Genomic DNA, 25605 nt, shown 5'->3' with positions numbered 1-25605 from the left:
TGGTTCAGGGTCGAAACACCCCGTGAAAGTTGGACGCCACCTGATGACATCTTCTCCTGGCCGAAAGCTACAGTCATGCAATACAGTCAGTTACTGAGCAAGATAGCATCATTCAGATGTTTTCAATAGTATTTCCCCTGGGACACCAGTGACTTCCAGGAAAGGCTGGATGGAAACCAAGGAAGATTGGTGACGCTGGAAAGACAGATGACCTCCAGGAAAGACTGGCGTGGGTGGGCGAGGCTAGCAATCTCAATCACAGCACTCGCAAGAGGGCACCAACTAAAGCTACAGAACAAAATAATGAGCAATACCCCCAGGGTCTCCCGAGAGGGGGGGAGGATGAGAGACCCAATAGGACGGACACAACGGTTATGGCTATGGAAAACACACAGATTACGAGACGGCTCACCCAAACCACACTTACAGGGGAAGTGTTGGAAATAAAGTGCCACTGCGGGAAGCTTTGCAAAAATGCAAGGGGACTTAAAATACACCAATCCAAGACCCAATGTGGAGAAGGGAAGAAGCAGATGCAGCGCATAGTGGAGACACTAAGTGAGACGCAGGAGGACTCCAGTCAGGAAGCGCCCCACAGCACAGGAGACCTCTCAGCACCTGCTCCATCCCAAAGCCACAGGAGGGGCTCTCCTAACACTACCTCAGACACCCAACTTATGAAAGAGAAAGTGAGATGGCCCCAAGCAAACAACAACACTGCATGGAAACAACTAGATGTGGACCTAGACAGAGTACTTGAGGCCACTTTAGCAGGAACAGCTGAGAAGAAAATTGACAGTATGACAACAATCATCACCACCATGGCCAGAGAGCGCTTTGGCACAGAAGAGAGAATGGGTAGCAGCAAAACTCATGTAAACCGGCCAAACAGGAGGACAAGAGAGATCTGGCAATTGAGGAAGGAGATCAAGATCCTCAATAAGCAGTTCAGAATAGCAAGTGCTGAAGAAAGGAAGGGCATACAAGAGCTAACTAGTGGGCTTCGAGGGCAACTCCGCAGACTGAGAAGGGCAGAAAGGTCTCTGAAACTGAGGAAAGAGAAGGAAGTGAAGCGGGCTCAGTTCATTAAGGACCCATACAGGTTTACCAAAACCCTGCTTGGGGAAGCAAGATCTGGAAGACTGACCAGCCCTAAGGAAGTTGTAGAGGAGTTCCTGAAGGAGAGCCACAGTGACGCCCTCAGAAACCAGGCTTGTGGTGCACACCCAAAGATCAGCAGAACTGCTGAAACTCCTGAGGAAGAGCTTGATACCAGTGAACCAACATGGAGAGAAGTCCAGGTCATTGTGCAGAAAGCCCGTTCAGCATCTGCCCCAGGACCAAGCGGTATACCTTATAAAGTATAAAAGAGATGCCCGATGCTCCTCCGCAGGTTATGGAAACTGTTGCGAAGGATATGGACAAAAGGTATCATTCCAACATCCTGGAAAAGAGCAGATGGGTGTTTTGTACCCAAGGAAATGGACTCCTCTGACATCAGTCAGTTCCGAACCATTTCTCTCCTAAGTGTCGAATGCAAGGTATTCTTTTCTGTCCTGGCAAAAAGGATGACTACCTACATGGTGAAGAATAAATATGTTGATACATCAGTCCAGAAGGGTGGCATTCCAGGTTTCTCCGGGTGCTTGGAACATACGGGCATCCTCAATCAGTTGATCAGAGAGGCCAAGAGGAGCAAAGGTAATTTAACGGTTGTCTGGCTCGACTTGGCTAATGCATACGGTTCAATCCCACATGGCATCATTAACACAGCTATGGAACACTACCATATCCCCTACCACACCAGGGGTATAATTACCAGCTACTTCGGAGGATTCAAACTAAGGTTCAAAACTGCCCACTTTACAACCCAGTGGCAGGTCCTGGAAAAGGGAATCGTGACAGGCTGCACCATCTCCCCCATCCTGTTTGTCATGGGAATGAACCTGCTCATAACAGCTGCAGAAAAGGAATCCAGAGGGCCATCAATGGAGTCTGGCATCCGCCAACCTCCAATAAGAGGTTTTATGGATGACCTTACCATAACAACTTCAACCCATGTGCAAGCAAGATGGATCTTGAAGGCCCTTGGAGATGGAGCAACATGGGCTCGGATGAAATTCAAACCGAGGAAATCAAGAAGTATGGTGATTCGAAATGGGAAAGTGACAAGCAAGTTCCAGCTGCGAGTACAGGGGGAGACGATACCATCAATTGAGGAAAACCCAATTAAGTGCCTAGGTAAATGGTACAACGCATCCCTGACCGACAGATGCAATGTTTCCAGGACAGAGAAACAGGCAGATGGATGGCTGAGTAAGATCGAGGGGTCAGGATTGCCAGGAAAGTTCAAGGCCTGGCTCTTCCAGCACGGCCTGCTACCACGGCTTATGTGGCTACTGACAATCTACGAAGTACCTATGACAGCAGTGGAAGGAGTCGAGAGGCGAGTGAATAAACACCTTCGCAAGTGGCTCGGAATCCCACCAAGCTTCACGTCAGTAGGGCTATACACCAGGTCTGGTCAGGTACAGCTACCCTTTTCATCAGTGGTGGAGGAGTTCAAGGTGGCAAAGTGCCGGCTTGTGATGATGTACCAAGACTCCACTGATGAAAAAGTCAGGAGAGCAGGTGTCACTACGAGATCAGGACGCAAGTGGGTGGCTGACACATCAGTGGCACAAGCCGAATGTGCATTGAAGCTGAAGGACGTCATCGGGAACCCCTGCGTAGGGGGGCAAGGATTCGGATCCACCCACTTTCAGCAGTGGGGAAAAGCAGACCCAAGGCAGAGGAGGGACATGATTCAAGCCGAGGTCCGACACCTGGAGGAAGAAAGGCGCATGTCTAGGGCCGTCGAACTTGGAGTACAAGGTGCCTGGACGAAGTGGGACCTGCCGAAGCGGAAGATCACATGGCCTGAGATCTGGAGACTGGAGCCCTTTCGCATCTCCTTCCTGCTCCGTTCAGTTTACGACACCCTTCCATCACCAACAAACCTCCACAGATGGGGTATGAGGGAGGACCCATCGTGTAGGCTATGCGGAGGGAGGGGAACAATGGCGCACATACTGGCAGGATGCAAAACAGCCCTTAGCCAAGGAAGATACAGGTGGCGCCATGACAAGGTTCTCTTTGCACTGGCTGACATCTTGGAGCGGGAGAGGCAGAAAAAGCGCCAGACTAGTACAAGGCCGAGGACATGCATTCAGTTCATCAGAGAAGGGGAGAAACCAGCAGCCCCCAAGAAGATCAAAAATAGCCTCTTGCAAGCAGCACAATCCTGGGAGATGGTGGTGGACCTGGGAAAGAAACTAGTCTTCCCCCAGGTTGTGCAAACGCTGCTGAGGCCAGACATGGTCTTATGGTCTGAGGAGGCAAGGAAGATAATCTTGATCGAACTGACGGTCCCGTGGGAAGACGGGTGTGAGGAGGCCCATGAGCGGAAAGCCACAAAGTATCAGGACCTTGTTGAGCAGTGCAGGGCCAAAGGGTGGCAGACCTGGCTATTCCCGGTTGAGGTCGGGTGTAGGGGTTTCCCGGCACAGTCTGTGTGGAAGACACTCACTGCTTTGGGTTTAGCAGGAAGGGAGAGGAAGGCAGCTGTCCGTAGGCTGGGTGAGGCAGCAGAAAGAGCGTCTTGTTGGCTCTGGAGTAGGAGGGAGGAGTTGAGCTGGGGGCCAGGAGGAGGAGGGCAGTGACTGGCCACCACTGCCGACCCGCCAACTGGAGGGTGTTGTGGTTCAGGGTCGAAACACCCCGTGAAAGTTGGACGCCACCTGATGACATCTTCTCCTGGCCGAAAGCTACAGTCATGCAATACAGTCAGTTACTGAGCAAGATAGCATCATTCAGATGTTTTCAATAGATGGAGCATAGGGCACATCAGGTGAGGTTTTAGATTTCTGGCTAAACCGCTTGACTTTAGTTAAGATGTACTCAGTTGCATTAACTATGGGGGGCTAGTAAAAGTACTGGTCATAACCGCTGGTTATTGTCTCAGCTTTAATTAAGTTGTACGTAGTTATATAACTGTCGGGGGCTAGACAGGTAGTGCTAGCATAACCGCTGATTATTGTTGGAGCTTTAATTAAGTTGTACGTAGTTATATGGCTGTCGGGGGGCCTAGACAGATAATGCTAGCAGAACCACTGATTATTGTTTTGAGCTTTAACTAAGTTGGACATGGGTAGCTGAGGGGGACTAAACGGAAATACTATTTAAAATATGGTAAGTATGGGTAACCTGTTAAATAGTATTAGTCATAACCTCTGACTATTGTTGAGTTTGTGATCGTGGGGCACACGTAAAAGAACGGTCGTCGTGGGGCACCCTGAGCGACATAGATTCCTAATGAACGAGTAAAATGAAGTAAAGTGTTAAATTAGAATAATCAAATGTCAGAAGAATAACAATTTTAATTAGAGACCAACAAACAAACAATTTGCCTTTCAACCTAAATTCGATGTCATACTAAAATGGAGTCAGATTAGACAATAAAATGGAGTCAGATTTGAGTTTAACCTAAATTGAATAACTCTAAGCACTGAAAGACCAAACACGCAGGAAACCTTCATCCAGTACCAAATACCTTCCTTGGACCAAGTGCCTGGACCTTACAGTGACCCATACTCAGAATTCGTGCTCTGCATTTAACCCATCTAAAGTGCACACACACAGAGCAGTGAACACACACACACACACACACACACACACACACCCGGAGCAGTGGGCAGCCATTTATGCTGCGGCACCCAGGGAGCTGTTGGGGGTTCAATGCCATGCTCAAGGGCACCTAAGTCGTGGTATTGCCGGCCTGAGATTCAAACCCACAACCCTAGGGTTAGGAATCAAACTCTCTAACCACTAGGCCACGAGTCGTGCGCCTTCACACAGAGTTTACAGTTCAGCAAATACCATAGACAGTAAAAGATACAACTACAGGTGCACTGCACTGTGCATCCATTGAGATGAAGTGAAAAGTACAGATTGCTTTATGGAGAGAGAACTCTGAAGCGCTCAGTCAGTGATCAGCGAGTGAAAATGTGCTAATCTTATAATAGCCTTGAACACACACACTAGCGAGTAAAATCTAAGAATTTATTAGCCAATGGCTAACAATAGACATAATTTAGTCACCCAGAGTAAAAATTTAGTCGCATATGCGAGTGATTTACTCGCAATGTAGGGGGGTGTTTTGACGGTTTCACTTTCATGACTGGATTTTGAGATTCCGTCCGCGTTTTCTGCTACCGACTTGGTACTGAAGTACTGGGTCGTTTGACAACACTACTTCTGATAATAATGTGTAAGGTCGAAAGCATCATCAACGGTAGGCCGCTTACAACTATTTCAGTCATAACCTCTGACTACTGTTGAGTTTGTGATCGTGGGGCACACGTAAAAGAACGGTCGTCGTGGGGCACCCTGAGCCTGACCGTGCGTACCATGTTACATTTTATTATTTTATGTTTTGGAAGTAAACATTTCAAAAAAGAAGATCGTGGTTTGCTTGTTTTTCAAATACTGGTTATAATTTGACTGAATTCAAAAAGTGGTACAGAAGAATTAGAAGCAACTAGGTGCCACTACATTATCAATTGATAATAGTAGTAATTATTCTACACCTTCTGTCATGATGACCTTTTGACAGGTTGAACTTCCGGTGACCTTACGATGGATGGGCTGAACTTCCGGAATGAGTTCATGGGCTAACCTATGACCCTTTCCCACGCATCGATCATGTGGTTTTGACAGAAAGTTTTACCCTATTGACCTAGTTAGTTCTAAATTATATATTTTGACGGGTAGTTTAAAAGGTAAAGGAAACACTCCCCACGCATCGATCATGTGGTTTTGACAGAAGCTTTTACCCTATTGACCTAGTTAGTTCTAAATCATGGTTTTAGGAAACCCTCCCCTACGCTGTTTGAACTTTGTGTCAGTTAGCTTGTTTGAAGTTTATCCCAGTTTTACGGTTATGTGTGTCTCCCACCCCCATTACATTCCTGATCGGTGTATAAATGGGATCGGTGTGTTCTACGTTTATATATAAAACATCCTATAATTTATATAATATTTATATAATTTATATAATATAATTAATTATCATGCTAAGGTTGAAAAACATTTCAGTTATTTCACATTCATATATAAAACATTATATCATTTATATAATATAGTAATTATCATGCTGAAGTTGAAAACATTTTAGTTATTTCCACTGGCGTTATTTCCTATGGGGACAGGGGGGACATGCCCCCCCCACACTTTTCAAAATCCCGTTCGTGTCCCCCCCACTTTCAAATTAGTTTGTTATTATTTTTTTACCGCGCGCCGTCATCGTCACGGAGGAGCAGGACCGAGCAGAACAGACATCCTGCCTGTGTGTGTCGATGCGCGCGTCCGTGTACAGGCAGGTACGTCTCATGCACACTCTAAATAGTGTAAGCGCACTGAAAGTTCTGCTGAGCAGCCGGTATCGCAGTCAGTCATGAAACGCCAGCAACAAATGACTTTAATGTCTTCATGGATGAAAAAAAAAGAAAGGAGATGTGAGTTGGTTGATTCAGCAAATTAGGTCAGGGTAATCAAAATGTCTGTCTACTTATTTTTTTACAGTCTATGGTCTACACCTGTTGATGAGCTAATGTTAACATACACTGTTGCTAGGTAACTTCAGACCGTTAGCTAGCTAACCTAAACATTTAATGTTGCCTAGAACATTCTGTGTCCACTTTAAACAGCAGTGTTTTCTGTCAGCAATGTATGACAAACAGATGCTGTTATAGGCTACTCAACTCATTATACTCAGATGCAGAAATAAAATAAGTCTTAATAATAAATGTTTTTCTAAACTTGAGCTATTGTTGTTCACCTACAATATTTGTTCATTTAAAATGGAAGTTAATTTGTAAAAATTGTTTAACTTGTTCAAAGAAAAGGCTTAATGTCGAGCTAGCCTGAGTTAGCGTATATTTTATATAGTGTTATGGTTATGTGGTGAGCCTGAGTATAGTTTTACACATCAGCCCAGTCTAGTCTGTAAAGTTATTGATACGCAGTCAGGTTTTTTTTTACACATTAATCTGAAAATGAATGTGGCACACCCAGTTTTTAAAATGTACATCCAGAGACTCTTTTCTGGCTATGTGGACTCAATATGATCATAACTCAGTTGTTTTCATATAAGAGCACAGATGAGGTGGAGCTGCTTCAGAACAGAGAGGGTGAGATAGGGAAAAGCAGTAGCAGCACAACGTTACAGGTAGGTTATGTGCTGTATGAAAGGCCATGTGATTTTAATTTGCTGGTGATAAAAGGGAAGAAGTGTGCATGATAAATAGTGAATACAGTTTGAATATTATCAAATTAAATGTTTTTCTTGTAGGAGCCAAATTGCGTGTTGTTATTTGTTTAGAATATTTTTTAACATGGTCACATCATCACATGGGTGTGGTTTCATATTATTTACCTGCTTACTTGTGTGGTGGGCGAGAAACAGAATCAGGCCCTGATATTTTTCTGTTGACTGTTATAATATAGTTTCAGTTGTGATGAACTTTTGTTTATTTTTTTTTATGCCATGCTTTCATATCAGAGAACAGATGAGGTGAAGCTGCTTAAATACAGGGAGTGTGAGACAGGGAGAAGTAGCTCAGAGTTGCAGGTATGTGCTGTGTAAAGGGTCAGGTAATTAATTTTAATTATGTCATGTCAGAAACACGCTAGCACATTTTCATATTTCATAGGTGAGACAGGGAACAGGCGCAAGAGAAGACGTGCAGGTAGGCAGGCAGGATGCTGAACCCAACCATGCTAACCCGAAGCTCATTGCAGTGCAGCAGCTCACCAACAAAACTCTAAGGTTCCAAGAAAAGTGGTACCGCGAATTTCCTTGGCTCCATTACAGTTCAGGAGTCAATGGAATCCTATGTTTTTTCTGTGCTCAAGCTTTTGGGCATGAAAAATCTAATTTGGCCAAGAATGCAGATCCAACATTTGTCAAAACTGGTTTCCGAAACTGGAAAAAGGCAACTCAAAAATTTGCAGAACATGTCCAAAGCAATGCACACAAAGTTGCTGTCACTACCCACTGCCAAAAAACAAAACCAGTAGATGTCCAGTTATCTTCAGCCAAAGCTGCACAGCAACAGGAATCAAGATGGTGTCTCCTGAAAATTGCAGGCTCTGTACAGCTCTTGGCACGCCAGGGAGCTGCTCTTAGGGGCCATGAAGCTGAAGAGGGTAACTTAAACCAATTACTGAAAGTAAGATGTGAAGATGACCCTTTCAATTTTGCATCTTGTGTAACAAATAATCTTGTGTACCTGCGGTTTGGTGGATGTGTCTCTGACAAATGTCAGATTTAACAGTTAGTTTGAAATAAAAGTTTGTTTAACAGTGGAAATTGTGTTTCACATTATTTAAATTATATTCACACACAAAACGTGAAAATTTTTAGTGAAAGTTTTTGACTTTCACTAAAAATTATTCCCTCAATAATTATTCCCTCAAGTCTTGGCTATTCAACAATAAATAAAGTAAGACATCTTTTTCTTATACATAGTAGCCTATTATTCTTTTTGGCATAATTTATCATTATTAACAACTTAATTATTTCCTGGATTTTGTATCACCATAGTCCCTAACTGTATGTAAATGGAGGAAATGGGATTCAAATCGAAAACATTTTTCCCCATTTTGTGTCCCCCCCCACTTCTCAAACCAAAGTTACACCCTTGGTTATTTCACACACACATATATATATATAAAACATTATAGAATTTATATATAAAACATTATAGAATTTACTAAAACAATTAAAGGTTTAAAACACATTTTATTTATTTCATATATGAGACATTCAGTTATTTCACATTTATATATAAAACATTCTATAATTTATATAATATAATTAATTAAAGGTTTAAAAAACATTTTATTTATTTCATATATGTGACATTCAGTTATCTCACATTTATATATAAAACATTCTATAATTTATATAATATAATTATCATGCTAAAGTTGAAAACATTTTAGTTATTTCATATATGTGACATTCAGTTATTTCACATTTATATATAAAACAGCCTATAATTTATATAATATAATAATCATCATGCTAAAGTTGAAAACATTTTAGTTATTTCACATTTATATATAAAACATTCTATAATTCATATAATATTTATATAATTTATATAATATAATTAATTGCTAAATTTGAAAAACATGCTGTTCTTTATATTCTATCTTTTATATAATATACATAATCTAAAAGCAATTTAACTAAGGTTGAAAAACATCGTGTTCTTTTAAAAAGGTTATAAATGAAACGTTTATAAAAAATATACTGAAACCAACGGTTTCAGATAAAACAAAATCCATTTTTTTAGGGGGGGCAGAAGAAGCTGTTTTCATATCAGCTTTGATCCTGACCCTCTGTGTCCCACTGTCTACGTCTGCACGCTACAGTGCACACTCGTCCGAATTTACTACAAAATCACAATATCTTCAAAGCCATTGCTAATTAAAACTAACGTATCTCACGTAGGAGTACCGTGTTTTGACAGTTTTCTGACGGTTCACCTATGAATTACGGTTGGTGCGCGGCTAGCATCTCTTGTACCCCTCTCTCTCTCTCTCTCTCTCTCTCTCTCTCTCTCTCTCTCTCTCTCTCTCTCCCTCTCATACATTCATTTGTCTCCAAGTCTTATTTTCTTCTTTTAATGAATATAAACACATTACACATTCGCAAACAATATAAAACAAAACATTTACATTAGTTTTAGTCATCACTAAAAATATACATATTACCAGGATCGGGGAAAAAATATATAATTGAACACAATGAAGAATATGGTCTATTGAGGAACCCGGATGTGTCATTGACACAATTCAGTTAAATTCATTTCACATTAATCGTTGCAAAACATTTTCTATATTATATTTAAAACCTTTTATATCCATCTTTCTATCATATCTTTTTCAAAAAGCTGTTTAATTATTTATTTTAACCGTACACCTACAGTACCACCACACACTAAAATGCTGCATGCACGTACATTTTTAATTAAATTTAGTTTTTAAGCGATCTGAATTATGACTACCCTATACATTTAATCATAAACCACACGTACCCTGTTATATCACTATAATATCCGTTCCACTATACAATTTTGTATTCTGATAAACCATATAAACAAGCGGACATACGTATGAACATATCAAGTTAAAAAGAGACTTATCTCTATTTTAAAAAATGTGAAAAAATAAATAAATAAAATTATATACTAAACCAGAACACACGTTTTAAACAAGTATTTATCATGTTTATAAAACACATCACAGTAACAGACATGTTACTAAACCAAACCAAATCATTTATCATACATTTTTAATCATGTATTCAACATATACTTATAACACCAATGTCTGGGGGAGGCCAAAATACCTCCAGTCACCCCAAAACCCACTCAGACTCCAGGGGTTAAAGAATATGGAAATAAATAATTATATAATGACATCAGGCTACAAAAGCAATTCATTAAACAACAAAAAAAAGTATTAAACATTTAAGTTAATCAAACTTATAAAACACACCATTCTCTTCTTTTTAAAAAAGAAGAAGAGCATTTTTCTTATTTTAAATCTGATTTTATATATAGCATAGTATATAAAATAAACATTTCTTATGATACATATAAAAAAATATCCCTTACATTTTTTTAGACCGGTAAGATTTGTCCAAACATGAATGAAATATCCCCAAAATAAAATAATACGACTTAAAAAAATAAAATAAAATGTTTAAAGTTAAAACAAGATCTCACAGGTCCTAGTCCGGGTATTCTTCTGTATGTGAGACCTGAAGGGGTGCTTCACACACACCAACGCGCGGCGAGGGTGGAGTTCCAGACCGTATGATCTAAGTCAATGGGTACATTATTTCAAAGCTAACATTAATGTAATGTTTGAATAATCCGATCCCTCACTACATCTGATGTAATTCATTACATCTGTTTAAATGTTTCTTAATTCAACAAAATGATGATATATATTACCTAAAATATTTATATTTTTATATAATATTATATAATAATTATTTATATCATATCATAAATATGATTATATTATATTAGATGCGTTATGCATTAATCACTTTAGATTCTTTAAAGTTCTTATTTTTTGCACGATCTTCAAAGTTTTTAATACCATCTTTCTCTCTCCCTCTCCCTGTCTCTCACACGCACGCACACACACACACACACACACACACACACAGAACAGGAAAGACATTTGCAAGGCCTCTGTTTAACCGTTCCAAAATACCTCCATTTAAAAGCTTCGGGGCTTTTTACGTAGTGCTTTTCAGTTACTGTAAGATCGCTTTACACTAGTGTAATGAAAGTTAACTTTTCTTAAAGTTTATAGTTGTATTTTACTGTATCCGCATCCTTCTATCCTGTAGATTGTATGTGTACTGTAAAATAACAAATATACATTTTGCTTAAAGTCAGTAAAATAATTACACCTACAATTTGAAACGAGTTTAAACACATTGTGTGTCACTAAAGCAAGGCACACCGTCTATCGTCTTATTTTTTAAATAACCTGATGACCGGCATCGTCTCTTCATATAATTTATGCACCCGAGTGCTTTTCTCACACGAGTAGAAAACTCTGTCTCTTTGGATGTGTTTGGCAGAAACATAATTTCTACATCAGAAACATTTTTTTAATGTACGGCTGAACTTTTCTCATTCGACAGAAATACTATTTTCAAATTATTTACCCGGCCTATAACACTCGGTGTAAATGTTCTTACCTAGAGCAGAAAGCATATGCTTTGATTATTTTGTAGGCATCGTGTAATGTTAAATGGTTTACTAAAAAAATTAAAGCACCGGCAGCTGTAATTTTCAAAATGAAAGAAATGTATGAGCTAAGGATGTGTCAACTATTATCATCATTTCCTTTTGAGCCCGGATAAACTGGTAATTAATTTTCTATGTGAGTGACACAATATACAGTTCTCATACTATAGGTGTAAATAGCCGTGCTAAACATTTATGACTATTGGTGTAAATAGCCGTGCTAAAACATTTATGACTATTTTGCAGGCCAGCAGATCATGTCACGGGTGTTTCACATCTAAGAATCACAAAGTTTTGTAAATGACATTTTTCTTACACCTCGAGATTTAGCCGTATCAAGATTTTCGACGGCCGTACGTTTTAGGTGATCTTTGTGCGCCGTCATCGTAATAGAAATAAATGAAAATTAAGAAATTAAGTTAGTCTTTCTCTTCGAGATATTTCTTTTAGTGCAACTTTGTGTCTGTCCAAAAAGTGTGATCGCATGAAGCATCGACGCAAAAATGAAGTCTACCTGTTTTACACTTAAAACTATTACAACCTAAACAAATCAAACGGTACACTCGTTTAAGTTTGAGCGTGTTAAAGTTTCCACACTCTTGTTGAGATACATTTTTTATCCATAACCTTTCGTGTATTCGAGCGACCAAATCACTAAGAAAGACAGTATAGCGAGAAAACTAACGTTTACAACGCATATAGAATTCAGAATACAATTGTTACATTTTTTTTTTTTGTTAAATGTTGATTTGTAAATGTTATTTTTATTACTCCGTTAGATTTAGTCATTGTGTTCGGATAGCCTATGACACAATTCACATTTTGTTTTGAGACTCCTGTAAGTTCATGCTAACTCTCGCGTGGGGTGAGCGCATTCTATTCATTTAAGAAAAATTATTAAACATTTGCCCAAACTTTTTTTTATTATTTTGACAAAACACAACACGACGACATTAAAGAATGTTATCAGTTCCTAAGGCCATCTTCTTTGATTCAAATAAAGCAACATCTCTGCTGTACGTGTGTATGTGCTAAACATCTTTGCTTCTCCACTCCTCCAGATTTGTTAGATGGGCTACTGTTGTAATACAATCACATTTGAGAACTACGATGTTCTCACTTTTGTAACGGTTATAGAAAAATTCCGTACACACTTTTGCATTTCACAATTCAGTGATTTTAGCTGTAATGAGCACATAAGACAAAAATTGTCAATGTGTGACTCGTAAACATGTATAATTTTATTTATTTATTTTTACCAGAGATAGGCGACCGATCTGTTGACACGTTGTTTTGCAGTTTTCTCTGACTGTGGTCAAAGAGTTTTCTCTGACTGCGGTCAAACATACAGTCCCTGTTCATAGGAATTTTACAGCATAAAAATATCGCCCCTACATCTAGAGCTCTTGTTCATATAGCCGATGACCACGTTCACATTTTACTCGTCGTACTTGTTTCAGCATCTCCGCTTGACATTAAAGAGTAGGCCTATGCCCCTCGGTCGTAAGCATTATCATCTGCCGTGTGCTGAGATTTTTCTGCTTTGTCCACTTTTGACGGATTTGCTAGGGGACTATGTCACCTTGTTGTAACGTGATTACGTTTAAGATCCATAAGATTGCGCTAAATGCCCTTGAATAGGTTATAGACATACTCTTTTATACAGGAAACGTGTATCAGAATAACAAATACCTAATAGCTGTTGGGAACTCAGAAACGAAGACCAGGAGACTCTTGGGTAATCTTCAGCAGGATTCTTTATTGAGTACGGTCTGCGTGGCGCTGCAGTCATCAAGAAGTCTAACTTGTCCCTAAGACATTGTAGTTTATGTACATTTTAAGGGGGCGGAATACACAGAGGTGGAGACAAACCTACACAAAGCATGCAAATGCAATCAGGAAGGTGCCAGACACTGGACACTGCATTTAACCCATCCGAAGTGCACACACACACTGTGAACACACACCCAGAGCAGTGGGCAGCCGTTTATGCTGCAGCGCCCGGGGAGCAGTTGGGGGTTCGGTGCCTTGCTCAAGGGCACCTAAGTCGTGGTATTGAGGGTGGTGAGAGAACTGTACATGCACTGCCCCCACCTATAATTCCTGCCGGCCCGAGACTCGAACCCACAACCCTTCGATTGGGAGTCCGATTCTCTAACCACCAGGCCACGACTTCCCATACTTCTTTTTTTCACAACTGCAAATGTTTTGTTTAGCATACATATTAGTTTTAGTCAGTTACATAGTCGTCACGCATGAAGTTTATAGTTATTTTAAATAATTATGATAGAGTTACAGGTTTAGGTTAGTGGGGTGCCTGTAAGCGGTGAAAACTTCAAGCATCGTAGACGACGGTGTTACTCAAACAGCCCATAGCGTTATCTTTTAACAAACTATTGTATGCGTGTTACTAAGACAAAATCTGTAACAGTGTTCATTAATATGTTGAAATGAAAATAAACATACAAAACTTTATAATGACCGTGAGTTCAATATAGCTTAACTCTTTCGCCCTAAAATTGCGAGATTTCTTGACTTTGCCGTGTTTAACGGACTCTAGATCTCATCGCGCCATAGCAAACTGTAAACCACACACTTTCTCATCGCATTACACTAAGAAAACAGCACATGGTTAAAGCTATTACACCATAAACTGTCTAAAGTTGTTAATGTACAAGCACAGTAAACTATTTCTACAAAAAATATCAACCAAACAATAATGTATACAGTAATAGAAAAAAAAAAAAGAAGCTATTTACAGAGTTGCATTAAAACTTTCACAATAGTTTAGAATACTGGATTAAAACTTTCACAATAGTTTAGAATACTGGATTTCGCTATGTGGGATTACAAATTTCTAAAATGTTAAATCTAGGTTCCAATGTAATAGCATATGAACTGAAAACGTTTTGATATACATTTTGAGGTAAATCAGGAAAATCAGTTGTCTGAGATAATGTCCTTTTGTCTCTTCCTTGCCATTTGGCTTTTTAAGCTCAAGACACAGCTGTGCCTTTTGTCTCTATGATAATGTGAAGGTATCAGTGATACTGTCAGGCACCTCTGTATTTAAATGACACTGTTAAGCTGATGAGATCAAGGCTGGGAAGATGCCAGTGTCTGGCACCTTCCTAAATGCATTTGCATGCTTTGTGTAGGTTTGTCTCCACCTCTGTGTATCCCGCCCCCTTAAAATGTACATAAACTACAATGTCTTAGGGACAAGTTAGACTTCTTGATGACTGCAGCGCCACGCAGACCGTACTCAATAAAGAATCCTGCTGACGATTACCCAAGAGTCTCCTGGTCTTCGTTTCTGAGTTCCCAACAGCTATTAGGTATTTGTTATTCTGATACACGTTTCCTGTATAAAAGAGTATGTCTATAACCTATTCAAGGGCATTTAGCGCAATCTTATGGATCTTAAACGTAATCACGTTACAACAAAGTGACATAGTCCCCTAGCAAATCCGTCAAAAGTGGACAAAGCAGAAAAATCTCAGCACACGGCAGATGATAATGCTTACGACCGAGGGGCATAGGCCTACTCTTTAATGTCAAGCGGAGATGCTGAAACAAGTACGACGAGTAAAATGTGAACGTGGTCATCGGCTATATGAACAAGAGCTCTAGATGTAGGGGCGATATTTTTATGCTGTAAAATTCCTATGAACAGGGACTGTATGTTTGACCGCAGTCAGAGAAAACTCTTTGACCACAGTCAGAGAAAACTGCAAAACAACGTGTCAACAGATCGGTCACCTATCTCTGGTAAAAATAAATAAATAAAATTATACATGTTTACGAGTCACACATTGACAATTTTTGTCTTATGTGCTCATTACAGCTAAAATCACTGAATTGTGAAATGCAAAAGTGTGTACGGAATTTTTCTATAACCGTTACAAAAGTGAGAACATCGTAGTTCTCAAATGTGATTGTATTACAACGGTAGCCCATCTAACAAATCTGGAGGAGTGGAGAAGCAAAGATGTTTAGCACATACACACGTACAGCAGAGATGTTGCTTTATTTGAATCAAAGAAGATGGCCGTAGGAACTGATAACATTCTTTAATGTCGTCGTGTTTTGTCAAAATAATAAAAAAAAGTTTGGGCAAATGTTTAATAATTTTTCTTAAATGAATAGAATGCGCTCACCCCACGTGAGAGTTAGCATGAACTTACAGGAGTCTTAAAACAAAATGTGAATTGTGTCATAGGCTATCCGAGCACAATGACTAAATCTAACGGAGTAATAAAAATATAATTTACAAATCAACATTTAACAAAAAAAAAAAAAAAAATTTAACAATTGTATTCTGAATTCTATATGCGTTGTAAACGTTAGTTTTCTCGCTATACTGTCTTTCTTAGTGATTTGGTCGCTCGAATACACGAAAGGTTATGGATAAAAAATGTATCTCACCAAGAGTGTGGAAACTTTAACACGCTCAAACTTAAACGAGTGTACCGTTTGATTTGTTTAGGTTGTAATAGTTTTAAGTGTAAAACAGGTAGACTTCATTTTTGCGTCGATGCTTCATGCGATCACACTTTTTGGACAGACACAAAGTTGCACTAAAAGAAATATCTCGAAGAGAAAGACTAACTTAATTTCTTAATTTTCATTTATTTCTATTACGATGACGGCGCACAAAGATCACCTAAAAACGTACGGCCGTCGAAAATCTTGATAATCTCGAGGTGTAAGAAAAATGTCATTTACAAAACTTTGTGATTCTTAGATGTGAAACACCCTTGACATGATCTGCTGGCCTGCAAAGTAGTCATAAATGTTTTAGCACGGCTATTTACACCAATAGTCATAAATGTTTAGCACGGCTATTTACACCTATAGTATGAGAACTGTATATTGTGTCACTCGCATAGAAAATTAATTACCGGTTTATCCGGGCTCAAAAGGAAATGATGATAATAGTTGACACATCCTTAGCTCATACATTTCTTTCATTTTGAAAATTACAGCTGCCGGTGCTTTAATTTTTTTAGTAAACCATTTAACATTACACGATGCCTACAAAATAATCAAAGCATATGCTTTCTGCTCTAGGTAAGAACATTTACACCGAGTGTTATAGGCCGGGTAAATAATTTGAAAATAGTATTTCTGTCGAATGAGAAAAGTTCAGCCGTACATTAAAAAAATGTTTCTGATGTAGAAATTATGTTTCTGCCAAACACATCCAAAGAGACAGAGTTTTCTACTCGTGTGAGAAAAGCACTCGGGTGCATAAATTATATGAAGAGACGATGCCGGTCATCAGGTTATTTAAAAAATAAGACGATAGACGGTGTGCCTTGCTTTAGTGACACACAATGTGTTTAAACTCGTTTCAAATTGTAGGTGTAATTATTTTACTGACTTTAAGCAAAATGTATATTTGTTATTTTACAGTACACATACAATCTACAGGATAGAAGGATGCGGATACAGTAAAATACAACTATAAACTTTAAGAAAAGTTAACTTTCATTACACTAGTGTAAAGCGATCTTACAGTAACTGAAAAGCACTACGTAAAAAGCCCCGAAGCTTTTAAATGGAGGTATTTTGGAACGGTTAAACAGAGGCCTTGCAAATGTCTTTCCTGTTCTGTGTGTGTGTGTGTGTGTGTGTGTGTGTGTGTGTGTGTGTGTGTGTGTGTGTGTGTGTGTGTGTGCGTGGGTGTGAGAGACAGGGAGATGGAGAGAGAAAGATGGTATTAAAAACTTTGAAGATCGTGCAAAAAATAAGAACTTTAAAGAATCTAAAGTGATTAATGCATAACGCATCTAATATAATATAATCATATTTATGATATGATATAAATAATTATTATATAATATTATATAAAAATATAAATATTTTAGGTAATATATATCATCATTTTGTTGAATTAAGAAACATTTAAACAGATGTAATGAATTACATCAGATGTAGTGAGGGATCGGATTATTCAAACATTACATTAATGTTAGCTTTGAAATAATGTACCCATTGACTTAGATCATACGGTCTGGAACTCCACCCTCGCCGCGCGTTGGTGTGTGTGAAGCACCCCTTCAGGTCTCACATACAGAAGAATACCCGGACTAGGACCTGTGAGATCTTGTTTTAACTTTAAACATTTTATTTTATTTTTTTAAGTCGTATTATTTTATTTTGGGGATATTTCATTCATGTTTGGACAAATCTTACCGGTCTAAAAAAATGTAAGGGATATTTTTTTATATGTATCATAAGAAATGTTTATTTTATATACTATGCTATATATAAAATCAGATTTAAAATAAGAAAAATGCTCTTCTTCTTTTTTAAAAAGAAGAGAATGGTGTGTTTTATAAGTTTGATTAACTTAAATGTTTAATACTTTTTTTTGTTGTTTAATGAATTGCTTTTGTAGCCTGATGTCATTATATAATTATTTATTTCCATATTCTTTAACCCCTGGAGTCTGAGTGGGTTTTGGGGTGACTGGAGGTATTTTGGCCTCCCCCAGACATTGGTGTTATAAGTATATGTTGAATACATGATTAAAAATGTATGATAAATGATTTGGTTTGGTTTAGTAACATGTCTGTTACTGTGATGTGTTTTATAAACATGATGAATACTTGTTTAAAACGTGTGTTCTGGTTTAGTAACACGTTGTCATATATTTTTTTTTTTTTTTTTTTTTCATATTTTTTAAAATAGATAAGTCTCTTTTTAACTTGATATGTTCATATGTATGTCCGCTTGTTTATATGGTTTATCAGAATACAAAATTGTATAGTGGAATGGATATTATAGTGATATAACAAGGTACGTGTGGTTTATGATTAAATGTATAGGGTAGTCATAATTCAGATCGCTTAAAAACTAAATTTAATTAAAAATGTACGTGCATGCAGCATTTTAGTGTGTGGTGGTACTGTAGGTGTACGGTTAAAATAAATAATTAAACAGCTTTTTGAAAAAGATATGATATAAAGATGGATATAAAAGGTTTTAAATATAATATAGAAAATGTTTTGCAACGATTAATGTGAAATGAATTTAACTGAATTGTGTCAATGACACATCCGGGTTCCTCAATAGACCATATTCTTCATTGTGTTCAATTATATATTTTTTCCCCGATCCTGGTAATATGTATATTTTTAGTGATGACTAAAACTAATGTAAATGTTTTGTTTTATATTGTTTGCGAATGTGTAATGTGTTTATATTCATTAAAAGAAGAAAATAAGACTTGGAGACAAATGAATGTATGAGAGGGAGAGAGAGAGAGAGAGAGAGAGAGAGAGAGAGAGAGAGAGAGGGGTACAAGAGATGCTAGCCGCGCACCAACCGTAATTCATAGGTGAACCGTCAGAAAACTGTCAAAACACGGTACTCCTACGTGAGATACGTTAGTTTTAATTAGCAATGGCTTTGAAGATATTGTGATTTTGTAGTAAATTCGGACGAGTGTGCACTGTAGCGTGCAGACGTAGACAGTGGGACACAGAGGGTCAGGATCAAAGCTGATATGAAAACAGCTTCTTCTGCCCCCCCTAAAAAAATGGATCTTGTTTTATCTGAAACCGTCGGTTTCAGTATATTTTTTATAAACGTTTCATTTATAACCTTTTTAAAAGAACACAATGTTTTTCAACCTTAGTTAAATTGCTTTTAGATTATGTATATTATATAAAAGATAGAATATAAAGAACGGCATGTTTTTCAACTTTAGCATGATAATTAATTATATTATATAAATTATATAAATATTATATAAATTATAGAATGTTTTATATATAAATGTGAAATAACTAAAATGTTTTCAACTTTAGCATGATGATTATTATATCATATAAATTATAGGCTGTTTTATATATAAATGTGAAATAACTGAAATGTTTTTCAATCTTAGCATGATAATTAATTATATCATATAAATTATATAATGTTATATATATATATATATATATATATATATATATATATATATATATATATATATATGTGAAATAACTGAATGTCACATATATGAAATAACTAAAATGTTTTCAACTTTAGCATGATAATTATATTATATAAATTATAGAATGTTTTATATATAAATGTGAGATAACTGAATGTCACATATATGAAATAAATAAAATGTTTTTTAAACCTTTAATTAATTATATTATATAAATTATAGAATGTTTTAAATATAAATGTGAAATAACTGAATGTCTCATATATGAAATAACTAAAATGTGTTTTAAACCTTTAATTGTTTTAGTAAATTCCATAATGTTTTATATATAAATTATATAATGTTTTATATATATATATATATATATATATATATATATATATATATATATATATATATATATATATATATATATATATAAAAATATATTATATATATATATAAATGTGAAATAACTAAAATGTTTTCAACTTTAGCATGATAATTACTATATTATATAAATGATATAATGTTTTATATATGAATGTGAAATAACTGAAATGTTTTTCAACCTTAGCATGATAATTAATTATATTATATAAATTATATAAATATTATATAAATTATAGGATGTTTTATATATAAACGTAGAACACACTGATCCCATTTATACACCGCTCAGGAATGTAATGGGGGTGGGAGACACACACACACACACACACACACACACATAACCGTATAACTGGGATAAACTTCAAACAAGCTAACTGACACAAAGTTCAAACAGCGTAGGGGAGGGTTTCCTAAAACCATGATTTAGAACTAACTAGGTCAATAGGGTAAAAGCTTCTGTCAAAACCACATGATCGATGCGTGGGGAGTGTTTCCTTTACCTTTTAAACTACCCGTCAAAATATATAATTTAGAACTAACTAGGTCAATAGGGTAAAACTTTCTGTCAAAACCACATGATCGATGCGTGGGAAAGGGTCATAGGTTAGCCCATGAACTCATTCCGGAAGTTCAGCCCATCCATCGTAAGGTCACCGGAAGTTCAACCTGTCAAAAGGTCAAAGGTCAAAGTCATAAATCATCATCACAGAAGGTGTAGAATAATTACTACTGATAATTAATCATTATTTTTGTGAAAATCATTATTTGTAAACCTAGGTGTTTGAAGAAGGCTTTAAGACCAAGCAGAATCCTCCATCAGATGCCCCCTCCAAACACCAGAAGCAACCTACACTCTCAGTGTTCTTTCATTGAAAAGTATGCATTTTATTTATTCACAGGCAATATGGTTGAAATAATATTTTAGTGCCATTGTTTAAAAAAATGCTTTATTGGCTAACATTTCATAGACCTTCAGTTGTTATACTTTAAAATCCCATGCCATTTGTAATTTCACAGTATTTTCTCCTCCTAAATTACTACCCCAATTCTATAATGGTAAAATTTACTCAGGCCGATGACATTTTTAATGACATTATTTATTACAGTTTTTTTTTTTGAATAATTATAGCCTACATAAATGGGTGAATCAAAAGAAATATGATAACTTTTTAACTGCAGGCAGATATAGGCCTATATTATTGTACATTGCAAATATTTGGATCGTCCCTTATTCTATCCCTTATTTTATTAAAGAATAAACACTTATTTTCTAAAAGAATAAACATTATAAATAAAGAATTAAAGAACCTCAATTAGCCCTTATTTTCCATTGCTGAAGTTAATTGGCAACTCTACTGATGATGTAATTATCTTTTGACTCCCCTGACTTGCTCAAAAAAAAATAAAAAACATTAAAAAACTTTGTACAGTAGCAGATAGGCGAGCGAATAATAGATTTAAAAAAAGTGGGTGCTTGGTTTCTGAATTTTTTTTTTTTTTTTTTATGAACAATTCCTATATAAAATGTGACAGCAACCTTTATATTAAACATTTTGAAATTCGTCCACAGCTGAGCAATGTGGGAGGCAGGTTGAGCGTGCGAAGTGAATGCGCATGCACAAAGTCATTTTCAGAAGCAGTGGGAAAAAAGGTTGATAAAAACATACACAAAACTTGTAAATAGTTAACAGCATAGCCTATATTAGGCCCATACTCTGTTCCTAAGTACATAATGTAAATTTGTTAACCCACAATAACACATTTGAACCGATTAATTGGCTATTTTCGTTTGCTGCATGTTTTTGTTTGTTTGTTTGTAATACACTAAAACACAATAAAAAATAAATTAAGTTTGTGAGAGTTGCATTTTATTAAATTTAGAAATAATAACGGCAGGCCTAAATAATTCTATAGGCTAATGTACCAACATGATATTTTTAGCTACCTTCACTTTACAACAATGTAAGCATCACACAGTAAAGCCATAATCCAAAAATGCAAAGTGTTAGCAGTTTGAAAAATCAATAAGAATTATTTCTAAATGCTGGATTGTTCTCATTGGACTCTGCATATGGAACCTGAAGATTTCTGTAGATCTAACCAAGAATGAACCGAAACGAAAACATTTAGCTTTTAATCCATGTATGCCTTATATGTAATGACTGTTACATTCAGTTCGCAATCCGTCTCTGCCTACTGTAACTTCATTGGATGAGGTATGTTTAATAAATTTTTTTTCTTTTCATGCAGGGCTTTCCAAGTCACTCAGCTCCTAATTGGATGCTTGAACATTATATTGACATTGCATTGCAAATTTGTGGTTCACCCTTCACTGTGGGAGTTGCTGAGAAGACTTTTTACAAAATGGCTGCCATGCCAGAGTCTTGTCACGTCTCAGCTGAACTTCCAGATTCTCGTCCCTCCTCAGCTGTATGTGTGTAATTAGTGCAAGGGATGATGGGAACTGTAGTCCGAGGTGATGTGCAACACTTAGTGTGGTCATGTAGGCCATGTAGAATGCTTACATTCAATGGCAATACTTACATTTGATGGCGTCTGGCACTTTGGAGAGGTTTTCTCATCACGGATTAATCCTGGTTTTCACTGTACAGGGCAGATGGCAGACAGCATGTATGGTGTCATGTGGGTGAGAGGCTTGCTGATGTCAGTGTTGTGGAACAAGTAACCCATGGTGGCAGTGGGGTTATGGTATGGTCAGGTGTATGTTATGGACAACGAACACGGGTGAATTTTATCGATGGCTTTTCGAAGGCATAGAGACACCGTAATGAGATCTTGAGGCCCTTTAATGTGCCATTCATCCACGACCATCACCTTATGTTGCAGCATGATAATGCCCCATGTTGCAAAGATCTGTACAGAATTCCTGGAAGCTGAAAACATCCCAATTCTTGCATGGCCAGCATATTAAAAAGTGTTTAAGTTTTTTTTTTTTTTTTAGAAGAAGAAACACTGCCGCATAGGATACACCTGTGTATCCTCATTCATAGTTCCTCTGAAAACTTCCTCACTCCTTGTGTCATGATATAAGAAGCGGAAGCAATGATGCAAGTGATAATTATTTATTGAAAGTCAAGAGATGCAAAGAAGTACTGGAACTCGGGTGGGCTGGTGGAGCAGGGACTAGATGGTCAGCGTGCTGGTGAAGACAGGTGACGGTGAATCCAGTGACGGTGAACATCCAGACGAAACGAACACCACGAAGACACCAAACAGTAAACTAGGATCAGGAACAGGACTGGAGACGGCACACAATGACACGCACTGAGGACACCAAAACAACGATCTGACAAAGAGAGGAGAGTGCGATGAGTTTTTATAGGTGAGTGAATAGCCAGCAGCTGGTGCGGTGAATGAGATCAGCTGGCGTGCTGATCAGCAGTAACAAGCGGTCACGCCCAGTCCCCTTCCGCGTCCCCTCCGCCTTGAGTCCACAATACGGTTAACCGAATATGTAGTTTCCCCTTCTACGAGTCGCGGCGGGGGAGGAACCGGGACAGGCGGATTAATACGAGAATGAAATACGGGTTTTATTCTGGAAACATGGAAGGCGGAATGAATCCTCCTGTACACTGGAGGGAGTTTGAGGCGGACTGCCACCACCTCTGGAAAAGGCGTGAGCGGAGGGAACCGCGACTTCAGATTCCAGACTAGGAAAAATCGGTGGCTGGTAACCTAGACTACACTCAAACGGAGATAGGCCCGTAGATGATACTGGTAGCGAATTGTGGGCGTACTCCACCATTGACATATATAATAACTGTGGGACACACTACACTATTTATATTTATATACACTACACTTTTTATCCAACACACATACTTAGCGTACACGTAAATCTTTTGCACATAATATACATGTACATACATGGAACACACTATACTACTTATATTTATATTTATATACACATACACTTATTTATCCAAACACACATACTTAGCGTACAGTTACAATTTTTCCACATAATATACATGTACATACATAAATGCTCTTTTTAATATACCTGCCATACATTGTCAATTTGTATATTGTCAATCCTTACCCACCTATTTGTATTTTTTTGTATTTTTTATTCCTTATTGTGTTTTTTGTTCTGTCGCTGTTATGTTGCACTGCGGAGCTCTGTCACGAAAACAAATTCCTCGTATGTGTGAACATACCTGGCAATAAAGCTCATTCTGATTCTGATTCTGATTCTGACATATGTTGGCTCCATGAGGAAGGATTCTTGGAGACCAGACATCGCAACGTTCTCTCCAAATCCTGGTTGGCTCTCTCAGTTTGGCCATTGCTCTGGGGATGAAACCCTGAGGATAGACTAACAGTCGCACCCAGTAATCTACAAAACTCTTGCCAGAATTTGGACATAAAAAAAGGGGTCCTCTGTCGGAAACCACGTCCGTCGGGAGGCCATGTAACCGAAAGACGTGGTTAACGACTGTTAATGCTGTCTCCTTGGCTGAGGGTAATTTGGGCAAGGGAATGAAATGGACCGCCTTCGAGAATCGGTCCACCATGGTCAAAACTACCATGTTACCCTGAGAGGGTGGGAGGGCGGTTACAAAATCTAGAGCGATATGGGACCAGGGTCACGAAGGGATCGGCAGCTGTTGAAGGAGCCCATCTGGGGGTCGATTGGAAGTCTTACCAGTGGCACAAACTGAGCAAGCCAAAACAAAACTGTGAACGTCGCGAGCCATACATGGCCACCAAAATCGTTGCTTGACTAAAGATGTAGTACGACTGACTCCTGGATGGCAAGCCACATTGGAACAATGCCCCCACTGAATAACGTTGGACCGTAATCCCTCTGGCACAAATAAACGGTTGGGTGGACAGCCGACCGGAGGCGTTACCCCTTGTAAGGCCGTCTTGACCTTCGATTCGACCTCCCATGAGAGTGTAGAGACAATTAGGGTTTCCGGAAAAATGCACTCGGGAGTAGACGGGCGATCGGAACGGTCAAAAAAGCGTAATAAAGAATCTGTCGTCTGCAGAAGAACGTTGGGATAGCACTGCACCTACCCCCACCTCTGACGCATCGACCCTCACCACGAACTGACGTGATGGATCAGGGGTAACTACGATGGGGGCTGAAACAAAGTGGCCTTTCAGTTTGGCAAACGCAGCCTCAGCTGCATCAGACCACCTGAACTTAGTTCTGGGGGAGATCAAGGCGGTCAGAGGCGAGGCTAGTTGGCTGAAATTGCGAATGAACAGCCAGTAGAAATTGGCGAACCCCAGAAACCTCTGTAGGGCCTTACGGGAATCTGGACTTGGCCAATCCACCACAGCCTTAACCTTCTCAGGATCCATACGCATTCCCTCAGATGACACAATGGACCCTAAGAAAGGAAGAGACTGTGCATGAAAAGCGCA

The 25605-nt window shown here is 38.1% G+C and overlaps 1 pseudogene; it reads left to right on the top strand.

Moving 5' to 3' along the window:
- Positions 1 to 374: 374 nt before the first annotated feature.
- On the top strand, positions 375 to 3807 carry LOC132123253 (uncharacterized; annotated as a pseudogene).
- The last annotated feature ends 21798 nt before the right edge of the window (positions 3808 to 25605 follow it).

The sequence above is a fragment of the Carassius carassius genome, chromosome 41, assembly GCF_963082965.1.
Source record: "Carassius carassius chromosome 41, fCarCar2.1, whole genome shotgun sequence".
NCBI classification, from domain to species: Eukaryota; Metazoa; Chordata; class Actinopteri; order Cypriniformes; family Cyprinidae; genus Carassius; species Carassius carassius.
The sequence above is the reverse complement of the archived record's forward strand: the minus strand, read 5'-3'. Positions and strand labels throughout refer to the sequence as shown.